We start from the raw sequence: 17362 nt of genomic DNA, 5'->3' as shown, positions 1-17362 counted from the left end.
CGGGACAATTTATACTTATACCCAGGCAAATTAACCTACAAACCTGCACGTCATTGGAGTGTGGGAGATCTTGGGGAAAGCCCACGCAGGTCACGGGGAGAACGTACAAACTCCGTACAGACAGCACCCGTAGTCAGGATGGAACCCGGATCTCCGGCGCTGCATTCGCTGTAAGGCAGCAACTCTACCGCTGCGCCACCGTGCCAACCTACTGGATCAGGGTCTTCTCGGAGCTTGAGTTAAATTGACCGATAGTTGAGTTCAGTGTATTAGTTGTAGAGTAAACGTCACCCATTCCTGCTCTCCAGAGATGCTGCCTGTCCCACTGAGTTACTCCAGCATTTTGTGTCTATCCACAGTTACTACTAAGAGAGGCGATGTCCTCATAAACCGTCTCAGACAAACGATCCTGTACAAATATTTTGAAAAACAGCCTTCCTGTTGCCCTGGCCATTATTTATCTCAGCCAAACATTTAAGAGGGATTTAAATGATGATTATAGCATTGCCGCTTTTGGGATCTTGTGTCCAATTTTGCAACATATTTCTTAAAAACAGCAATAGACAATAGACAATAGGTGCAGGAGTAGGCCATTCGGCCCTTCGAGCCAGCACCACCATTCAATGTGATCATGGCTGATCATTCTCAATCAGTATCCCATTCCTGCCTTCTCCCCATACCCCCTGAATCTGCTATCCTTAAGAGCTCTATCTTAAGAGCAAATGACGTCAAAAATGTTTCAATGCCTCACAACACTTTGGGGCAACCTGAACTCATGGAAGAAGCTTTCTAAATATATAGTCATTTCATTTCTTTATTCTGACCACATTAAAACAAAACCTTAATGCCCTTGAAATTACATACATACATACATGGCAAAAATATGTACAAACAGAGTTGCTGCCTTGCGGCTGTGGATGTTACGGTGGTGCAGCGGTAGAGTTACTGCCTTACAGTGCTTACAGCACCAGAGACACAGGTTCGATACCAACTACGGGTGCTGTCTGAACAGAGTTTGTACGCTTCCCCCGTGACCGCGTGGGTTTTCTCCGAGATCTTCGGTTTCCGCCCACACTCCAAAGACGTACAGGTATGTAGGTAAATTGGCTTGGTGTAGGTGTAAATTGTCCCAAGTGTGCGTAGGACAGTGTTAATGCACAGGGATTGCTAGTTGGTACGGACTCGGTGGGCCGAAGGGCCTGTTTCCGCGCTGTATCTCTAAAACTAAAGATTGTCCCTAGTGTGCATAGGACAGTGTTAATGCACGGGGATTGCTAGTTGGTACGGACTCGGTGGGCCGAAGGGCCTGTTTCCGCGCTATCTCTAAAACTAAAAAAACACCTAAAATATACATTGAACCAAACTGGTGAAACATGTTCCCAATGTTGGGGGAGTCCAGAACAAGGGGCCCCAGTTTAAGAATAAGGGGTAGGCCATTTAGAACTGAGATGAGGAAAATCTTTTTCAGTCGGAGAGTTGTAAATCTGTGGAATTCTCTGCCTCAGAAGGCAGTGGAGGCCAATTCTCTGAATGCATTCAAGAGAGAGCTAGATAGAGCTGTTAAGGATAGTGGAGTCAGGGGGTATGGGGAGAAGGCAGGAACGGGGTACTGATTGAGAATGATCAGCCATGATCACATTGAATGGTGGTGCTGGCTTGAAGGGCCGAATGGCCCCCTCCTGCACCTATTGTCTATTGTCTATTGCAGACTTGATCCAACATGGGTAAAAGCCCTCATTAATTGATTGATACTTGTCATAGTGAGATTCTTTGTTTTGCATACCATACTCAAAGTATGCAACGTGTCAATATAGAAACATAGAAACATGGAAACATAGAAAATAGGTGCAGGAGGAGGCCATTTGGCCAATCGAGCCAGCACAGCCATTCATTGTGATCATGGCTGATCATCCACAATCAGTAACCCGTGCCTGCCTTCTCCCCATATCCCTTGATTCCACTAATAGAGATGTATAGAAAATATAGTCCCCGATTGTCTCTCTTTGGCCACTAGTGTTGTGATTAATAGCCTATGTTGTTAAAGAGACAGGGGTGTCTGATTACTGTGGCAACGCTCCGTCTGCTATAATTGAAATCCGTTTGAGACACTAATAGGGCGGCACTAATACGGTGGTGCAGTGGTAGAGTTGCTGCCTTACAGCGAATGCAGCGCCGGAGACCTGGGTTCCATCCCAACTACGGGTGCTGTCTGTACGGAGTTTGTACGTTCTCCCCGTGACCTGCGTGGGTTTTCTCGGAGATCTTTGGTTTCCTCCCACAATCCAAAGACGTACAGGTTTGTAGGTTAATTGGCTTGGTAAATGTAAAAATTGTCCCCAGTGGATATAGGATAGTGTTAATGTGCGGGGATCGCTGGTCGGCGCGGACCTGGTGGGCCGAAAGGGCCTGTTTCCGCGCTGTATCTCTAAACTAAACTAAACACTAATAACAAGGGTAAACTGTATCTGTGAATATCCATGACATAGCAAGTTCTTTGGTTTGTACTGGTGTGCTTTAACTTTTCAAATTTCTCATGATACACTGTGTCATTGCGCAAAGCAATATCCATAACTGAATTTCAATAACCCTTATATAAAATGATGGGCTGCAATGTTTAGTAGAATTATTTATCTGAATTGAACAGATCCCAGCCAAGACAGATATTTAAAAATATTCCTTTAATAGTTTCTATTAAAACTATTGTTCCTTTAATGGTTTCAAAGTAGCACCTGGGCCATTGAACAGAAGTTACATGAATCATGCCATATAGTTCTGAATGATGGTTATGCAGCAAATGTGTTCAATTTGCTTGCATCTGAGGGGAAGAAAATAGTAAAATGTGACAATCATTCTCTCTTGAACAAAATAAAAGAAGTAGAATGGGGAGAAAGAAGCATAAACATTCTCTTTACTTGAGTATATACATGCCAAGGTGTGGTCAGGCATCTTGAACCAGAAGCACTGGATAGATAATTCATTTTGTTTTCCTGAACGATTAGAAGGATGAGAGGGGATCCTATCGAAACATATAAGATTATTAAGGGGTTGGACATGTTAGAGGCAGGAAACATGTTCCAAATGTTGGGGGAGTCCAGGACAAGGGGCCACGGTTTAAGAATAAGGGGTAGGCCATTTAGAACTGAGATGAGGAAAAACTTTTTCAGTCAGTGAGTTGTGAATCTGTGGAATTCTCTGCCTCAGAAGGCAGTGGAGGCCAATTCTCTGAATGCATTCAAGAGAGAGCTAGATAGAGCTGTTAAGGATAGCGGAGTCAGGGGGTATGGGGAGAAGGCAGGAACAGGGTACTGATTGAGAATGATCAGCCATGATCGCATTGAATGAACAGCCATGATTGCATTGAATGGCGGTGCTGGCTCGTAGGGCCGAATGGCCTCCTCCTGTCTATTGTCTATTACACAGGTGGATCAATTGCTTAGCTGTAGTCCAGCAGATGTCAAGTCTGGTGTGCTCATTTCTTTACTCAAATATGTGAAGCAACCATTTTAGGCATTTTTTATTTTTGGAACATTGAGATAAATAGATAGACATGGCAGCTTCTAAAAATAACACCAAAATAATGCTGAAAAAAAACAAAAAACAGGAAATACCTGCTAGACAACATCCACAGTGTTACAAACATTAATGTCTCAGAAATGCTAGAGATAAAATAGTCTTTAAGGTAGCACGATCATGGGTGCAAAGAACAGAAGGAAGGTGTGTGATACAACAAAAGGCAGTGATGATTACAATAGACAATAGACAATAGGTGCAGGAGTAGGCCATTCAGCCCTTCGAGCCAGCACCGCCATTCAATGCGATCATGGCTGATCACTCTCAATCAGTACCCCGTTCCTGCCTTCTCCCCATACCCCCTCACTCCGCTATCCTTAAGAGCTCTATCCAGCTCTCTCTTGAAAGCATCCAACGAACTGGCCTCCACTGCCTTCTGAGGCAGAGAATTCCACACCTTCACCACTCTCTGACTGAAAAAGTTATTCCTCATCTCCGTTCTAAATGGCCTACCCCTTATTCTTAAACTGTGGCCCCTTGTTCTGGACTCCCCCAACATTGGGAACATGTTTCCTGCCTCTAATGTGTCCAATCCCCTAATTATCTTATATGTTTCAATAAGAACCCCCCTCATCCTTCTAAATTCCAGTGTATACAAGCCTAATTGCTCCAGCCTTTCAACATACGACAGTCCCGCCATTCCAGGAATTAACCTAGTGAACCTACGCTGCACGCCCTCAATAGCAAGAATATCCTTCCTCAAATTTGGAGACCAAAACTGCACACAGTACTCCAGGTGCGGTCTCACCAGGGCCCGGTACAACTGTAGAAGGACCTTTTTGCTCCTATACTCAACTCCTCTTGTTATGAAGGCCAACATTCCATTGGCTTTCCTCACTGCCTGCTATACCTGCATGCTTCCTTTCAGTGACTTCCTTTACATGGCGAAGAGGGTCATTCATTGTTCAACGTGAAAGAGGACGAGTAAAAATGAGAAGAAACTTTTGCACCCAGAGAGTTGTGAATTTGTGGAATTCTGCCACAGAATTCACTGGATGAATTTAAAAGAGAGTTAGATAGAGCTCTAGGGGCTACTGGAATGAAGGGATATGGGGAGAAGGCAGGCACGGGTTACTGATTGTGGATGATCAGCCATGATCACATTGAATGGCGGTGCTGGCTCGAAGGGCCTATTGGCCTCTTCCTGCACCTATTTTCTATGTTTCTATGAGTATTAGACAAGTAAGGAAACAAAAAGTGTAAATGGGGAGGGGAGGGGGGGCAGAACTACCTGAAAATAAAGGAAACCAAAATGAGTGCTGGTAACCTGTTGAAATTGCTGACACCTGCCCGACCTGATGAAATGTGCCAAACCTCAAAAGTTAAAGCCCACGTCACTTCCCACGGCAACTTCAGTTCAGCCACGGGAGATGCAAGACTTGCCACTTTATCTCCTCCCCTCTTTGTCCTTTGTCACCCTTAATCCTACCCTATCTTCCATTCATTTTGCTCTCAATACTTGATTTTTCATTTATTTAATTTGATGGGACACTTCCTGATTCAGGCTCTGCAAGGCCAAGGAAGTATTCTTCAATTCAGCCATGATCACATTGAATGGCGGTGCTGGCTCGAAGGGCCGAATGACCTCATCCTGCACCTATTGTCTATTGTCTATAATTTGACTGGTTGAAGAGACATGTCATTACTCATCCTTTAGACGCAAGCCCTGGATTGTAATAGACACAAAAAGCTGGAGTAACTCAGCGTGACCCGCTGAGCTACTGACAGCATCTCTGGAGAAAGGGAATAGGTGACGTTTCAGGTGGAGACACGTCACCTACTCCTTCTCTCCAGAGATGCTGTCTGACCCGCTGAGTTAACTCCAACTTTTTGTGTCTATCTTTGGTTTCAACTAGCATCTGCAGTTACTTCCTACACATCCTAGATTGTAATCATGTGTAGGCTTTCCTTTGACTGGAGAGCAGTAACGAGGGCTTTTCACGGTGCCTCAGTACACGTGACAATAACAAACCAAACCAAATCCCCTCCAGTTTATACCAGGCTGAACCTAAAGCACAGTGCAATCACTGGCACCCACCCCTGTAAGAATGTTTAGTTTAGCGATACAGCGCGGAAACATGCCCTTTTGCCCACTGAGCCCATGCCGACCAGCGATCCCCGCACATTAACACTAACCTACACCCACTAGGGACAATTTTTACATTTACCAAGCCAATTAACCTAGAAACCTGTTCGTCTTTGGAGTGTGGGAGGAAACCGATGATCTGGGAGAAAACCCACGCAGGTCACGGGGAGAACGTACAAACTCCGTAGTCGGGATTGAACCCGGGTCTCCGGCGCTGCATTCGCTGTAAGGCAGCAACTCTACCGCTGCACCACCGTGCAGCCAGTCTTAAGTTCCTTCAAAGATTTGTGCTCACAGTGTCTGCTTCTGGCAAGATTCACCTGTGAGAACACGATGAATACGTTTCCCTTTGTACAAAGATCTACCACGTCTAAAATTGTCAACAGATTACTTTTCCCTCAAACAACAGTCCAAAGGTAGTTGAAGGCCAAAACATTGTGGCCCATGGTCACCTTGACAACCACTGAGATGTTTCCCCAGCATTTTTAAAAGTTGCATTTGTGGCCATAGCACTTGCCAAATTTCAGTCATAACCTCCTCTGCTAAGTAAATGTCTCTCATACATTGGTCACCATTCAAGATAAGAGGCTACCTGCCTCCCAGAGAGCTCTGGTGTCTCGTCTCTCAAGTTTCCTGGTCCCATTCATTCACCTCCTTCCAAGCTTGGACGATGCAGTGCCAGTCCATTCCCCCTTCCAGGTTTAATTTCCAAATTCAACACTGCCAGACCACCCACACCTGACAACAACTTCTTTGCCGTAATATTTTACTTGACAAAAAAAAATTAACTTCAAGAAAAACCACACCACTCACAAAAGAGCAGAAAAGTCCTAACCAAATCGCATACAATTTTAGACGCTCAAAAAAGCAGCAAATTAATAGACCTAATGTAGAGGAAGGAACTGCAGATGCTGGCTTAAATCGAAGATAGACACATAATGCTGGAGTAACTCAGTGTGACAAGCAGCATCTCCAATGTTTTGGGGCGAGACCCTTCATCGGTCTGAAGAAGGGTCTCGCCCCGAAACGTCACCCATTCCTTCTCTCCGGAGATGCTGCCTGTCCCACTGAGTCACTCCAGCACTTTGTGTCTATCTTCAATTAATAGACCTATATCGTGTTTCCTGTAAAGAGCTGCTTCAGGGGTGGGGTTTGGAGGAGGATGGTGATGGAGGGGGGTGGGAGGGGCGCGCGTAGAGGGGTAATGTAGGAGAGTTCACTTAAAACCTGTTGTTCCAGCTGTGAGAAAAAAGCAAGGTGTTAACTGCAAAGGATTCTTATCAACTTTAGTTTAGAGATACAGCGCGGAAACAGGCTCTTCGGCCCACCGAGTCCACGCCGCCCAGCGATCCCCGCACATTAACACTATCCTACACGCACCGAGGACAATTTTACATTTACACCAAGCCCTATTAACCTAAAAACCTGTACGTCTTTGGAGTGTGGGAGGAAACCGGAGATCCTGGAGAAAACCCACGCAGGTCACGGGGAGAACGTGCAAACTCCGTACAGACAGCACCTGTAGTCGGGATGGAACCCGGGTCTCCGGCGCTGCATTCACTGTAAGGCAGCAACTCTACCGCTGCACCACCATGATCTTGCCTTTAGTCCCCTTCCTACTTTGGTCCATCTTATAACAAAGCTCTAGTCCACACAAAATTCATTATTCTAACACACTTTTCTCAATTTTCCATCCTCTGTAAAGCAACTAATTAAAAACATTGCTACTCATGTTCTTTTGCCAGTAATTCACATGGTGGTGGCTCATACCAGCTTCTGGTCATCCAGTTGTCATTCCACATTCGCGTTGCTTCATGATTTCAAAAGATCGGTAACTTTAAGTCAAGTCATTCAATTCTCCAAGTAGTCTCCATTTCTCCATCATCAAAATCACCGGGTAGGCATAAAATGCTGGAGTAACTCAGCGGGTCAGGCAGCATCTCGGGAGAGAAGGAATCGCTGACGTTTCAGGTCAAGACCCTTCTTCAGACTGATCTTGTTCTCTCCAGAGATGCTGCCTGTCCCGCTGAGTTACTCCAGATTTTGTGTCTACCTTCGATTTAAACCAGCATCTGCAGTTTTCTTGCTTTTCAAAATCACCAGCCTCCTTCACCCCATGATAGGTAATTCAACAATGTCATCATCACGTATCTAAACTCTAATTCTTCTCAACCCTGTCCACCTTTTTCTACTTCTATTAGATCCTTGTTGGACACAAGCGTTAGGACAATCCGCCTAATATATCTTTGTCTTCGCACAATTAAAAGATTTAAATGCACTTAAAATGCGTTGAATAATGCAAGATGTTGGTTGTTCCAAATGCACTGAAATACCATCCTGATAAGAAGTTGAACGGTGTGGAGAAAAGCTTGGAACAGCAAATTTCCTATTCACAGATTGGGTCATAAAATGACATTGACCCTTGCCTCTCCACCGCCCACCAGCAGGCCGGAGCCGTGCCTCACCTGAGTCCCAGGCTCAGCACCAGGCCTACCTACAGCCTCCACTCTGCGGAGTCCCGCACCATGTGGTCTGACTCTGCTGGGGCCTACTGCTCCCCCACTCCTACGGGGAACCTCAGTAATGATGGGTCTTCCCCTTCCCCCTCTTTTAACCAGGTTACCCCGATCACACCGCACCCATACAATCGTCCTCACGCCCCCTTCCTCTCTGAGCACCCACCATCCCCCTCCCGGTGGGCCGAATGGGGCTGTTTCCGCGTGTACCCTTGTTATTAGTGTTTAGTTTAATTTAAAGATACAGCGCGGAAACAGGCCCTCCGCGCCGACCAGCGATCCCCGCACACTAACACCATCCTACACCCACTAGGGACAATTTTTACATTTGCCCAGCCAATTAACCTACAAACCTGTACGTCTTTGGAGTGTGGGAGGAAACCGAAGATCTCAGAGAAAACCCACGCAGGTCACGGGGAGAACGTACAAACTCCGTACAGACAGTACCCGTAGTGGGGATGGAACCCGGGTCTCCGGCGCTGCATTCGCTGTAAGGCAGCAACTCTACCGCTGCACCACCGTGATGGCCGTTCTTTTGTATTTCTGCTTGCGTTTGTACTCTTATTCATATAACCTTTTTAAGAAGCCCACTGCTTATTTCAAAGCTCGTTTGCTGCAGAAATACAGACTTTAGAGTGTAGTTTGAGGTCATGGAATAACTGAAAGCCAAGATGCAGATTTTCAGACCGAAGGGAAATTAATCGTCAGGCAGAGGTGGGGTCAAAGCCGAGATCAGATGATACTGAATGCTAAATCAGTGTCTAGACCTGAACCTGCTAAAAAAAAAAAAAAAATTGAAATTCTCGTACTATTGTGAATTTAAAATGTTTTCTTTGAAAAGGGTCGATTATGTTCGAAAAAGAATTGACTGAATCGTGTAACACAGAAACTGGTTACTTTGCACTAATCGTTATTCCTTTACCATGTATCTGCACACTGTAAATGGATCAATTGTAATCATGAATTGTCTTTCTGCTGACTGGTTAGCACGCAACAAAAGCTTCTCACTGTACCTCGGTACACGTGACAATAAACTAAACTGGGTTACCAGTTGTTTTTTGGACATTGTCCAGTTCAGTGCAGATCTGTTGGTGTTAGAACCTCGATTTCTAGTTTAGTTTAGTGTAGTTGTCTTCATTATTATCTTCAAATTACAACAACATTTTAGCACAAGTCAAACTTATTCAGTTTAGTTCATTGTCACGTGTACCGAGGTACAGTGAAAAGCTTTTGTTGCATGCTATCCAGACAGCAGAAAGACAATACACGATTACAATCGATCCATTTACAGTGTATAGATACATGATGAGGGAATAACGTTTAGTGCAAGGTAAAGCCAGCAAAGTCCAAACAAGGATAGTCCGAGGTTCACCAAAGAGGTAGATAGTAGTTCAGCACTGCTCTCTGGTTGTGGTAGGATGATTCAGTTGCCTGATAACAGCTGGGAAGAAACTGTCCCTGAATCTGGAGGTTTCACACTTCTATACCTTTTGCCTGATGGAAAAACATCACATATTTTGTCCCTATGAAATGTGGTTGCACGGTAGGGTGGCACGGTGGCGCAGCGGTAGAGTTGCTGCCTTACAGCGAATGCAGCGCCGGAGACCCGGGTTCCATCCCGACTACGGGCGCTGTCTGTACGGAGTTTGTACGTTCTCCCCGTGACCTGCGTGGGTTTTCTCCGAGATCTTCAGTTTCCTCCCACACTCCAAAGACATACAGGTATGTAGGTTAATTGACTGGGTGAATGTAAAAATTGTCCCTAGTGTGTGTAGGATAGTGTTAATGTGCGGGATTCGCTGGGCGGCGCGGACACGGTGGGCCGAAGGGCCTGTTTCCGCGCTGTATCTCTAAAAATCTAAATGATGAATTTGCTCAGTATTAATACATCAGATAGTCTGGAATGAAGACCCAGGAACATTCTACCTTGAAGCTATGTAAATTAGCGGCTGTATACAAGAAAGGTTATATTTTGACCACCAAACTCCAGTCAACATTCAAACGAAAGGAAGGTTTTCTTTCGAGTCAAGTCTTAACCTTGACACAATTTAAGCAATTGGGAGAGCACCAACAATCTAATTTCCACTGGTTGATCAATCAGACAGCATCTTTCAAGGAAGTTCGATTAACTTCTGTAACCTAAAATGATTAATTTACCACCATGATATCTTTCATTAGTTGCCATCTATTTTGGGGTTTCTGTCATGGATAACTGAGTGCCTGAACACAATAATCTCAGGAACATGATGTGAGGGAACTGGCTTCCAGTAAAAATGCAACTGATAAATCAGTCTGAGGCAGAGAACCTGTCCAAACCATTGTGCTTCCAGCTCACTTTCTCCACATTTTAGAGGTGCAATCAGCATCCGCGTTTGTAACTGTCATCCTAATTGGTTATATATATATATATATAATTGCTGGTGTTCCACAGAACAACTGCAGTGTAGTAACACAAGAAATGAAAGTTGTTAAGTGCAGGAAGGAACTGCAGATGCTGGTTTACAACATTGAGCCAGTTCTGGAAGTATTAAGATAATTGACAATATCACAAAATGCTGGAGTAACTCAGCGGGACAGGCAGCATCTCTGGAGAGAAGGAATGGGTGACGTTTCGGGTCGAGACCCTTCTTCAGACTGTTAAAAGTGGGTTGCCAGTGCAGCATCTGACAACGTCCTGCCACGTCCCCTGACATCAGTGTGAAGAAGGGTCTCGACCCGAAACGTCACCCATTCCTTCCCTCCTGAGACGCTGCCTGACCCGCTGAGCTACTCCAGCATTGTGTGATATTGTCAATTATCTTAATACTTCCAGAACTGGCTCAATGTCAAAATTCTGATGAATGTTCCTGAAACGGAATGGAATGAATGGAATTGTGGCATTGCATGCAGAGTATCTGCTAAAAAGCTTGAATGCCAGCAATATTGCTCAAGCATATCTATCACTGAGAGAAATCTTTAATACCCAGTAGATGAGCAACAACATGGAAATTTTAAAACATATTTTGATAACATTGGACATTTACATAAATATTCCATGCATTTTCAAAGCCAAATGTTGATCGATGTTTCAAATCAAACAAATAAATATATTTAACACAGATCACAACTTAAACTTGATGTGGTTACCATTATTTTGGATCATTTGCTTCTTCCTAAAGTATTAGTTTAGTTTAGAGATACAGTGCGGAAACAGGCCATTCGGCCCACCGGGTCCGCACCGACCAGCGATCCCCGCACATTAACACTATCCTACACCCACGAGGGACAATTTCTTTTTTACATTTACCAAACCAATTAACCTACAAACATCTTTGGAGTGCGGGAGGAAACCGAAGATCTCAAAGAAAACCCACGCAGGTCACGGGAAGAGCGTACAAACCCCGTACACACAGCACCCGTAGTCGGGATGGAACCCGGGTCTCCGGCGCTGCATTCGCTGTAAGGCAGCAACTCTACCGCTGCGCCACCGTGCCACCCTTTTTGGAAGATTAGAATATTTGAATAACTTTCTGGCAGATACGTGACACTTAGTTTCATTGTCTGCAATTACTGTCGACGATACAACAACCATTAAGCCAGGAGGAAACAGCGTGGTGGCAGTGCTGTCTTAGTTGGACACTGTCTGATTTTCAGCTCAGAATGTGGTTGGATTAGCAGAGCCAGCCACCGTTCACCAAACTAGTGATATTCTTGCTATTGAGGGAGTGCAGCGTAGGTTCATGAGGTTAATTCCAAAAATGGCGGGACTGTGGTATGTTGAAAGAATGGAGCGACTGGGCTTGTATACACTGGAATTTAGAACGATGAACGGGGATCTTATTGAAACATAAGATTATTAAGGGATTGGACACGCTAGAGGCAGGAAACATGTTCCCAATGTTGGGGGAGTCCAGAACTAGGGGCCACAGTTTAAGAATAAGGGGTAGGCCATTTAGAACGGAGATGAGGAAAACCTTTTCACTCAGAGAGTTGTGAATCTGTGGAGTTCTCTGCTTTAGAAGGCGGTGGAGGTCAATTCTCCAGATGCTTTCAAGAGATAGTTAGTTAGACCTCTTAAAGATAGCGGAGCCAGGGGGTATGGGGAGAGGACAGGAACGGGGTACTGATTGTGAATGATCAGCCATGATCACATTGAATGGCGGTGCTGACTCGAAGGGCCGAATGACTAATCCTGCACCTATTGTCTATTATCTATTGTCTATTATTCTTAAACTGTGGCCCCTGGTTCTGGACTCCCCCAACATCAGGAACATTTTTCCTACATCTATCCTGTCCAATCCCCTAAGAATTTTATGTTTCCATACGATCCCCTCTCATCCTTCTAAATTCCAATGAATATATGCCCAGTCGTTCCATTCTTTCATCATATGACAGTCCCGCCATCCCAGGAATTAACCTGGTGAACCTATGCTGCACTCCCTCAATAGCAAGAATGTCCTTCCTCAAACTAGGAGACCAAAACTGCACACAATACTCCAGGTGTGGTCTCACCAGGGTCGTGTACAACTGCAGTAGGACCTCCTTGCTCCTAAACTCAAATCCTCTTTCTATGAAGGCCAACATGCCATTTGCTTTCGTCACTGCCTACAGTACCTGCATGTTTATTTTCAGTGACTAATGTACCAGCACGCCCAGGTCTCGTTGTACGTCCCCTTTTCCTAATCTGACACCATTCAGATAATAATCTGCCTTCTTATTTTTGCCACCAAAGTGGATAACCTCACATGTATCCACATTATACTGCATCTGCCATACATCTGCCCACTCACCCAACCTGTCCAAGAAACCCTGCAGCCTCATGTGGAGATGGCACATTTAATTTATGCCAACCAGTTATTCAGATTATTTAATGCCAGGCGAAACATGAAACACGTTCACATCCCATTAAAACTATAAGAATATTCTATCTATTTAACACATTTGCTATCACTATAACTGGAATGGTATAGCAGTTTTCACAGCTGTGATTCATAGCATATTATGTATACAGACACAATTTGTATAGTGGCACTGTAAAACACGAGACACACTAAGCTCGTTCCAAATACATGATATAATACCATCTAATGTGCTGTGTGTTTGCAGATGACCACAGCTTTAAATTTAGCGGCATTTATTTTGTATAACTCAGCATGATATTAACAAACTTATTTCGAGCCTTGTTTCACCATTTCATTCACTTTGGGAAAGTACCTTGATCATAATGGGGGCTATTTGCATTTCTCTGGGATGATTTAACAATTTGGATCAATAATTAGTGTTGTTAACTGGAGCTCTTGAAACTCTTCAGCTCAACCTCTCTGTTGCCTGCCATGAAATGCATATCATCAAAACTGCTACCATCTCCAAAGTAGGATTGTATGAACTTTCACAATCTCCCAGCTGGTCAGATAATGAAATTCAATAAAGTTGAATTCCTAAAATGCTGGAGTAACACTGGACAGACAGCATCTCTGGATAGACAGCATCTCTGGAGACCGTCGACCCGAAACGTCACCCATTCCTTCTCTCCAGAGATGCTGCCTGTCCCATTGAGTTACCCCAGCATTTTGTGTCCAACTTCGGGGTAAACCAGCATCTGCAGTTCCTTCCTACGCCAGTTAAGTTCACATATTTCTATTGCAAAAATGAAAGAGTGCTAAATATTAGCAAAGAAATAATTCTATGGAATAATAAAGCAATTACAAAAAATGTTCTACATATAATAAATACATTCCAGAATCTAAGATTTCTAGTACTTAATACGATGAATGGAACAAACTAATCTTCCTTTAAGAATACAGGAGGTAAAAGCAAATGGACTTGAATCACTGAAGGTAATGCACAGATTTTGTAAAAATAGCATCAACTAAGGCCAGGCTTTGAATATATTAGAAAATAGGATTTTAGTATGTGCGAGGGCCAAGCTAGATGACCTCCCATGCATGCTAATAAAACCAGCATAGCACAGGATACCCCTGGAGAGAGTGGCAAACTCATCTCTCTTCACATGGTCCGAGCCTAAACTTCAAGAGTGTTAATGAAACAAATCCTCCATCAAAATACGAAGAGCAAGTAGTCAAAGGAACCAATACACTTGGCATTCGAGTGTAACTAGACCAATTACACAACACAGCAGTATCTCACGCTGCTACATTAAGGCAGGACATGTTCTGATGTTGGAAGAGTTTCTGTAAGTTACCCTTCCGCCCCACAAAGTTACATGTTTTTAAGTGGTCTTATTCAATCGGGTAAATACTTTATGACATAATTTAAATCTATTTATAATATTTTCAAAGACCGTCTGACCGCAAGACTGCAACCAAGACCACAAGAAATCGCAGCGATTTGTGGACACAGCCCAGACCAACCTCCCTTCCATTGACTCCATTTATACCTCACGCTGCCTCGGCAAGGCCAGCAGCATAATCAAGGACCAGTCGCACCCTGGCCACTCCCTCTTCTCCCATAAGGTATAGAAATGTGAAAACGCACATCTCCAGATTCAGGGACAGTTTCTTAACAGGCAACTGAATCATCCTACCACAACCAGAGAGCAGTGCTGAACTACTATCCACCTCATTGGAGACCCTCAGACTATCCTTGATCAGACTTTGCTGGCTTGACCTTGCACTAAACGTTATTCCCTTATCATGTATCTGTACACTATAAATGGATCGATTGTAATCATGTATTGTCTTTCTGCTGACCAGTTAGCACAACACGTGACAATAAACTAAAGTGAACAAAGTCTCCTGAATATCAGAGATAATTAAAAGCACAGCTTTGGCCTTGGCCTCCAAGGCTGGCCATGTAATGGGCCTGCTGGAAGTGCCCTGAAATGAAGGCCGCCGGTACAACAGACTTGGTGGGAACCAGTGTGTAGATGCTTGTTTAAACCAAAGACAACGGCTCAGTGCGGCTCAGTGCAGCACGGTGGCGCAGTGGTAGAGTTGCTGCCTTACAGCGAATGCAGCGCCGGAGACCCGGGTTCCATCCTGACTACGGGTGCTGTCTGTACGGAGTTTATACGTTCTCCCCGTGACCTGCGTGGGTTTTCTCCGAGATCTTCGGTTTCCTCCCACACTCCAAAGACGTACAGGTAAATGGCTTGGTAAATGCAAAAATGTAAAATGTCCCACCTCCCACTCATTTTCAGCTTTCTGCCCCCACCTACAATCAGTCTGAAGAAGGGTCCCGACCTGAAACGTCACCTGTCCATTTCCTGTCCATTTCCTCCAGAGATGCAGTCTGATCCGCTGAGTTACTCCAGCACTTTTTGTTTCTTTTTGTAAACCAGCATCTGCAGTTCCTTGTATCTTAATTATATCCTTTAGCTGTTTTTATGAATTATTGACCAAAATTATTAAACGTTTCCCTGCTTTTCTTCCTGTGGACAGTTGGTTGGAATATGCCGGATTCGGTCTGGTTCCCATTAGAAGACAAACACAACAAACACAACAAGCTGGCGTATCTCAGTGGGACAGGTAATTGGTAATTAGTAACTTGCCCCTTGTGTGTAGGTGAGTGGTGGGATCCGAAGGGGTGGGGAGGGGGGAAATTGATGAGAAAATGGTGTCAATGAGTTTTTGATTGTCGGTGGGGACTCAGAGAGTCAATCGTATATCGCTACAATATTCTGCGATTTATTTTGTATATTCTGATGCCATCACACAGAGTTTGGTTTTTATATTGGTATATCTCCTGCCCGATGTACTGATAGGTTCAGAAGAGTGGAAACAAACCTAGGGAACACCCAGCATTTCTTAAGTTAGTTATTGCTTCGATAAACTAGGCTCTGTTGTCATGTGTCACCAGGGATACCCGCAGGAGACTCCTGCCAAACAGGGCAGTGTGGTACCGCAAGCACACCCGTCAAAGTAGCAGGATTAATTGGACTGTTGCCCCGAGCTCATGGTTCCCTGGACCACAATGTTTCTTCTAACGTCATCCAATTCACCTGCAGGCTTCTCCAGGTGCAAGGCACAACAAGTGACCAACTTTGGCAGCTGCTGAGATCCTGCCCCTGGTTCCCCAATCAAAGCTTCCACTTCCATCAACTACAGGCACTCTTCGACTTCCGATATTTCGACTTCCGATATTTCGACTTCCGATATTTCGACTTAGCGATGGTGCAAAAGCGACACACATTCAGTAGAAACCGTACTTGGAATTTTGAATTTTGATCTTTTCCCGGGCTCACAGACCTGTCCACCGCTCAGACTGGCAGTCTCTTACACGGTACGATACTCTCGCATGATGCTGGGCAACGGCAGCGAGCCACAGCTCCCAGTCAGCCATAATTGGGAGCTGCCACGGCTATGATGTTGGGTAGGTTAGGTGGCCACCTCAAAAACATTGCCCGTCTCCGTCCATCCCTCTCCTCCACAGCTGCAGAAACCCTCATCCACGCCTTCATCACCTCCCGTCTGGACTACTGCAACAGCCTCCTCTATGGCGCACCCTCAAAAATCATCAATAAACTTCAATACATTCAAAACTCCGCTGCCCGTCTACTCACACACACCTCGATCCGTGACCATATCACCCCCGTCCTTTATAAACTCCACTGGCTCCCCATCCCCCAGAGAATCCAGTACAAAATCCTCCTCATAACCTACAAAGCCCTCCATAACCTGGCCCCATCCTACCTGACCGACCTCCTCCACAGGCACACTCCCACCTGCACCCTCCGCTCTGCCGCTGCCAATCTCCTATCCCCCCACATCCGGACTAAACTCAGATCCTGGGGGGACAGGGCTTTCTCCATCGCTGCTCCCACCCTATGGAACTCACTACCCCAAACCGTTAGAGACTCCCCCACACTCACCACATTCAAAACATCGCTGAAGTCTCACCTGTTCAGTACTACCTTCAACCACTGAAGGTCACCTCACCTACTGTCTCCTTTCTCTGTTCATTTATTTATTTACTTATTTATCTATTTATTAATTTCCCTATGTTCTCAAAATCTCTGTAAAGCGTCTTTGAGTGTATGAAAAGCGCTATATAAATAAAATGTATTATTATTATTATTATGATGTTGGGTAGGTTAGGTGGCTATGATGTTGGTAGGTTATCTGCATCCCAGGGTACTTAAGGAGGTGGCTCTAGAAATCATAGACGCATTGGTGATCATTTTCCATTGTTCTATAGATTCAGGATCAGTTCCTGTGGATTGGAGGGTAGCTAATGTTGTCCCACTTTTCAA

The sequence above is a fragment of the Rhinoraja longicauda genome, chromosome 8, assembly GCF_053455715.1.
Source record: "Rhinoraja longicauda isolate Sanriku21f chromosome 8, sRhiLon1.1, whole genome shotgun sequence".
Taxonomy (NCBI): Eukaryota; Metazoa; Chordata; class Chondrichthyes; order Rajiformes; family Arhynchobatidae; genus Rhinoraja; species Rhinoraja longicauda.
The sequence above is the reverse complement of the archived record's forward strand: the minus strand, read 5'-3'. Positions refer to the sequence as shown.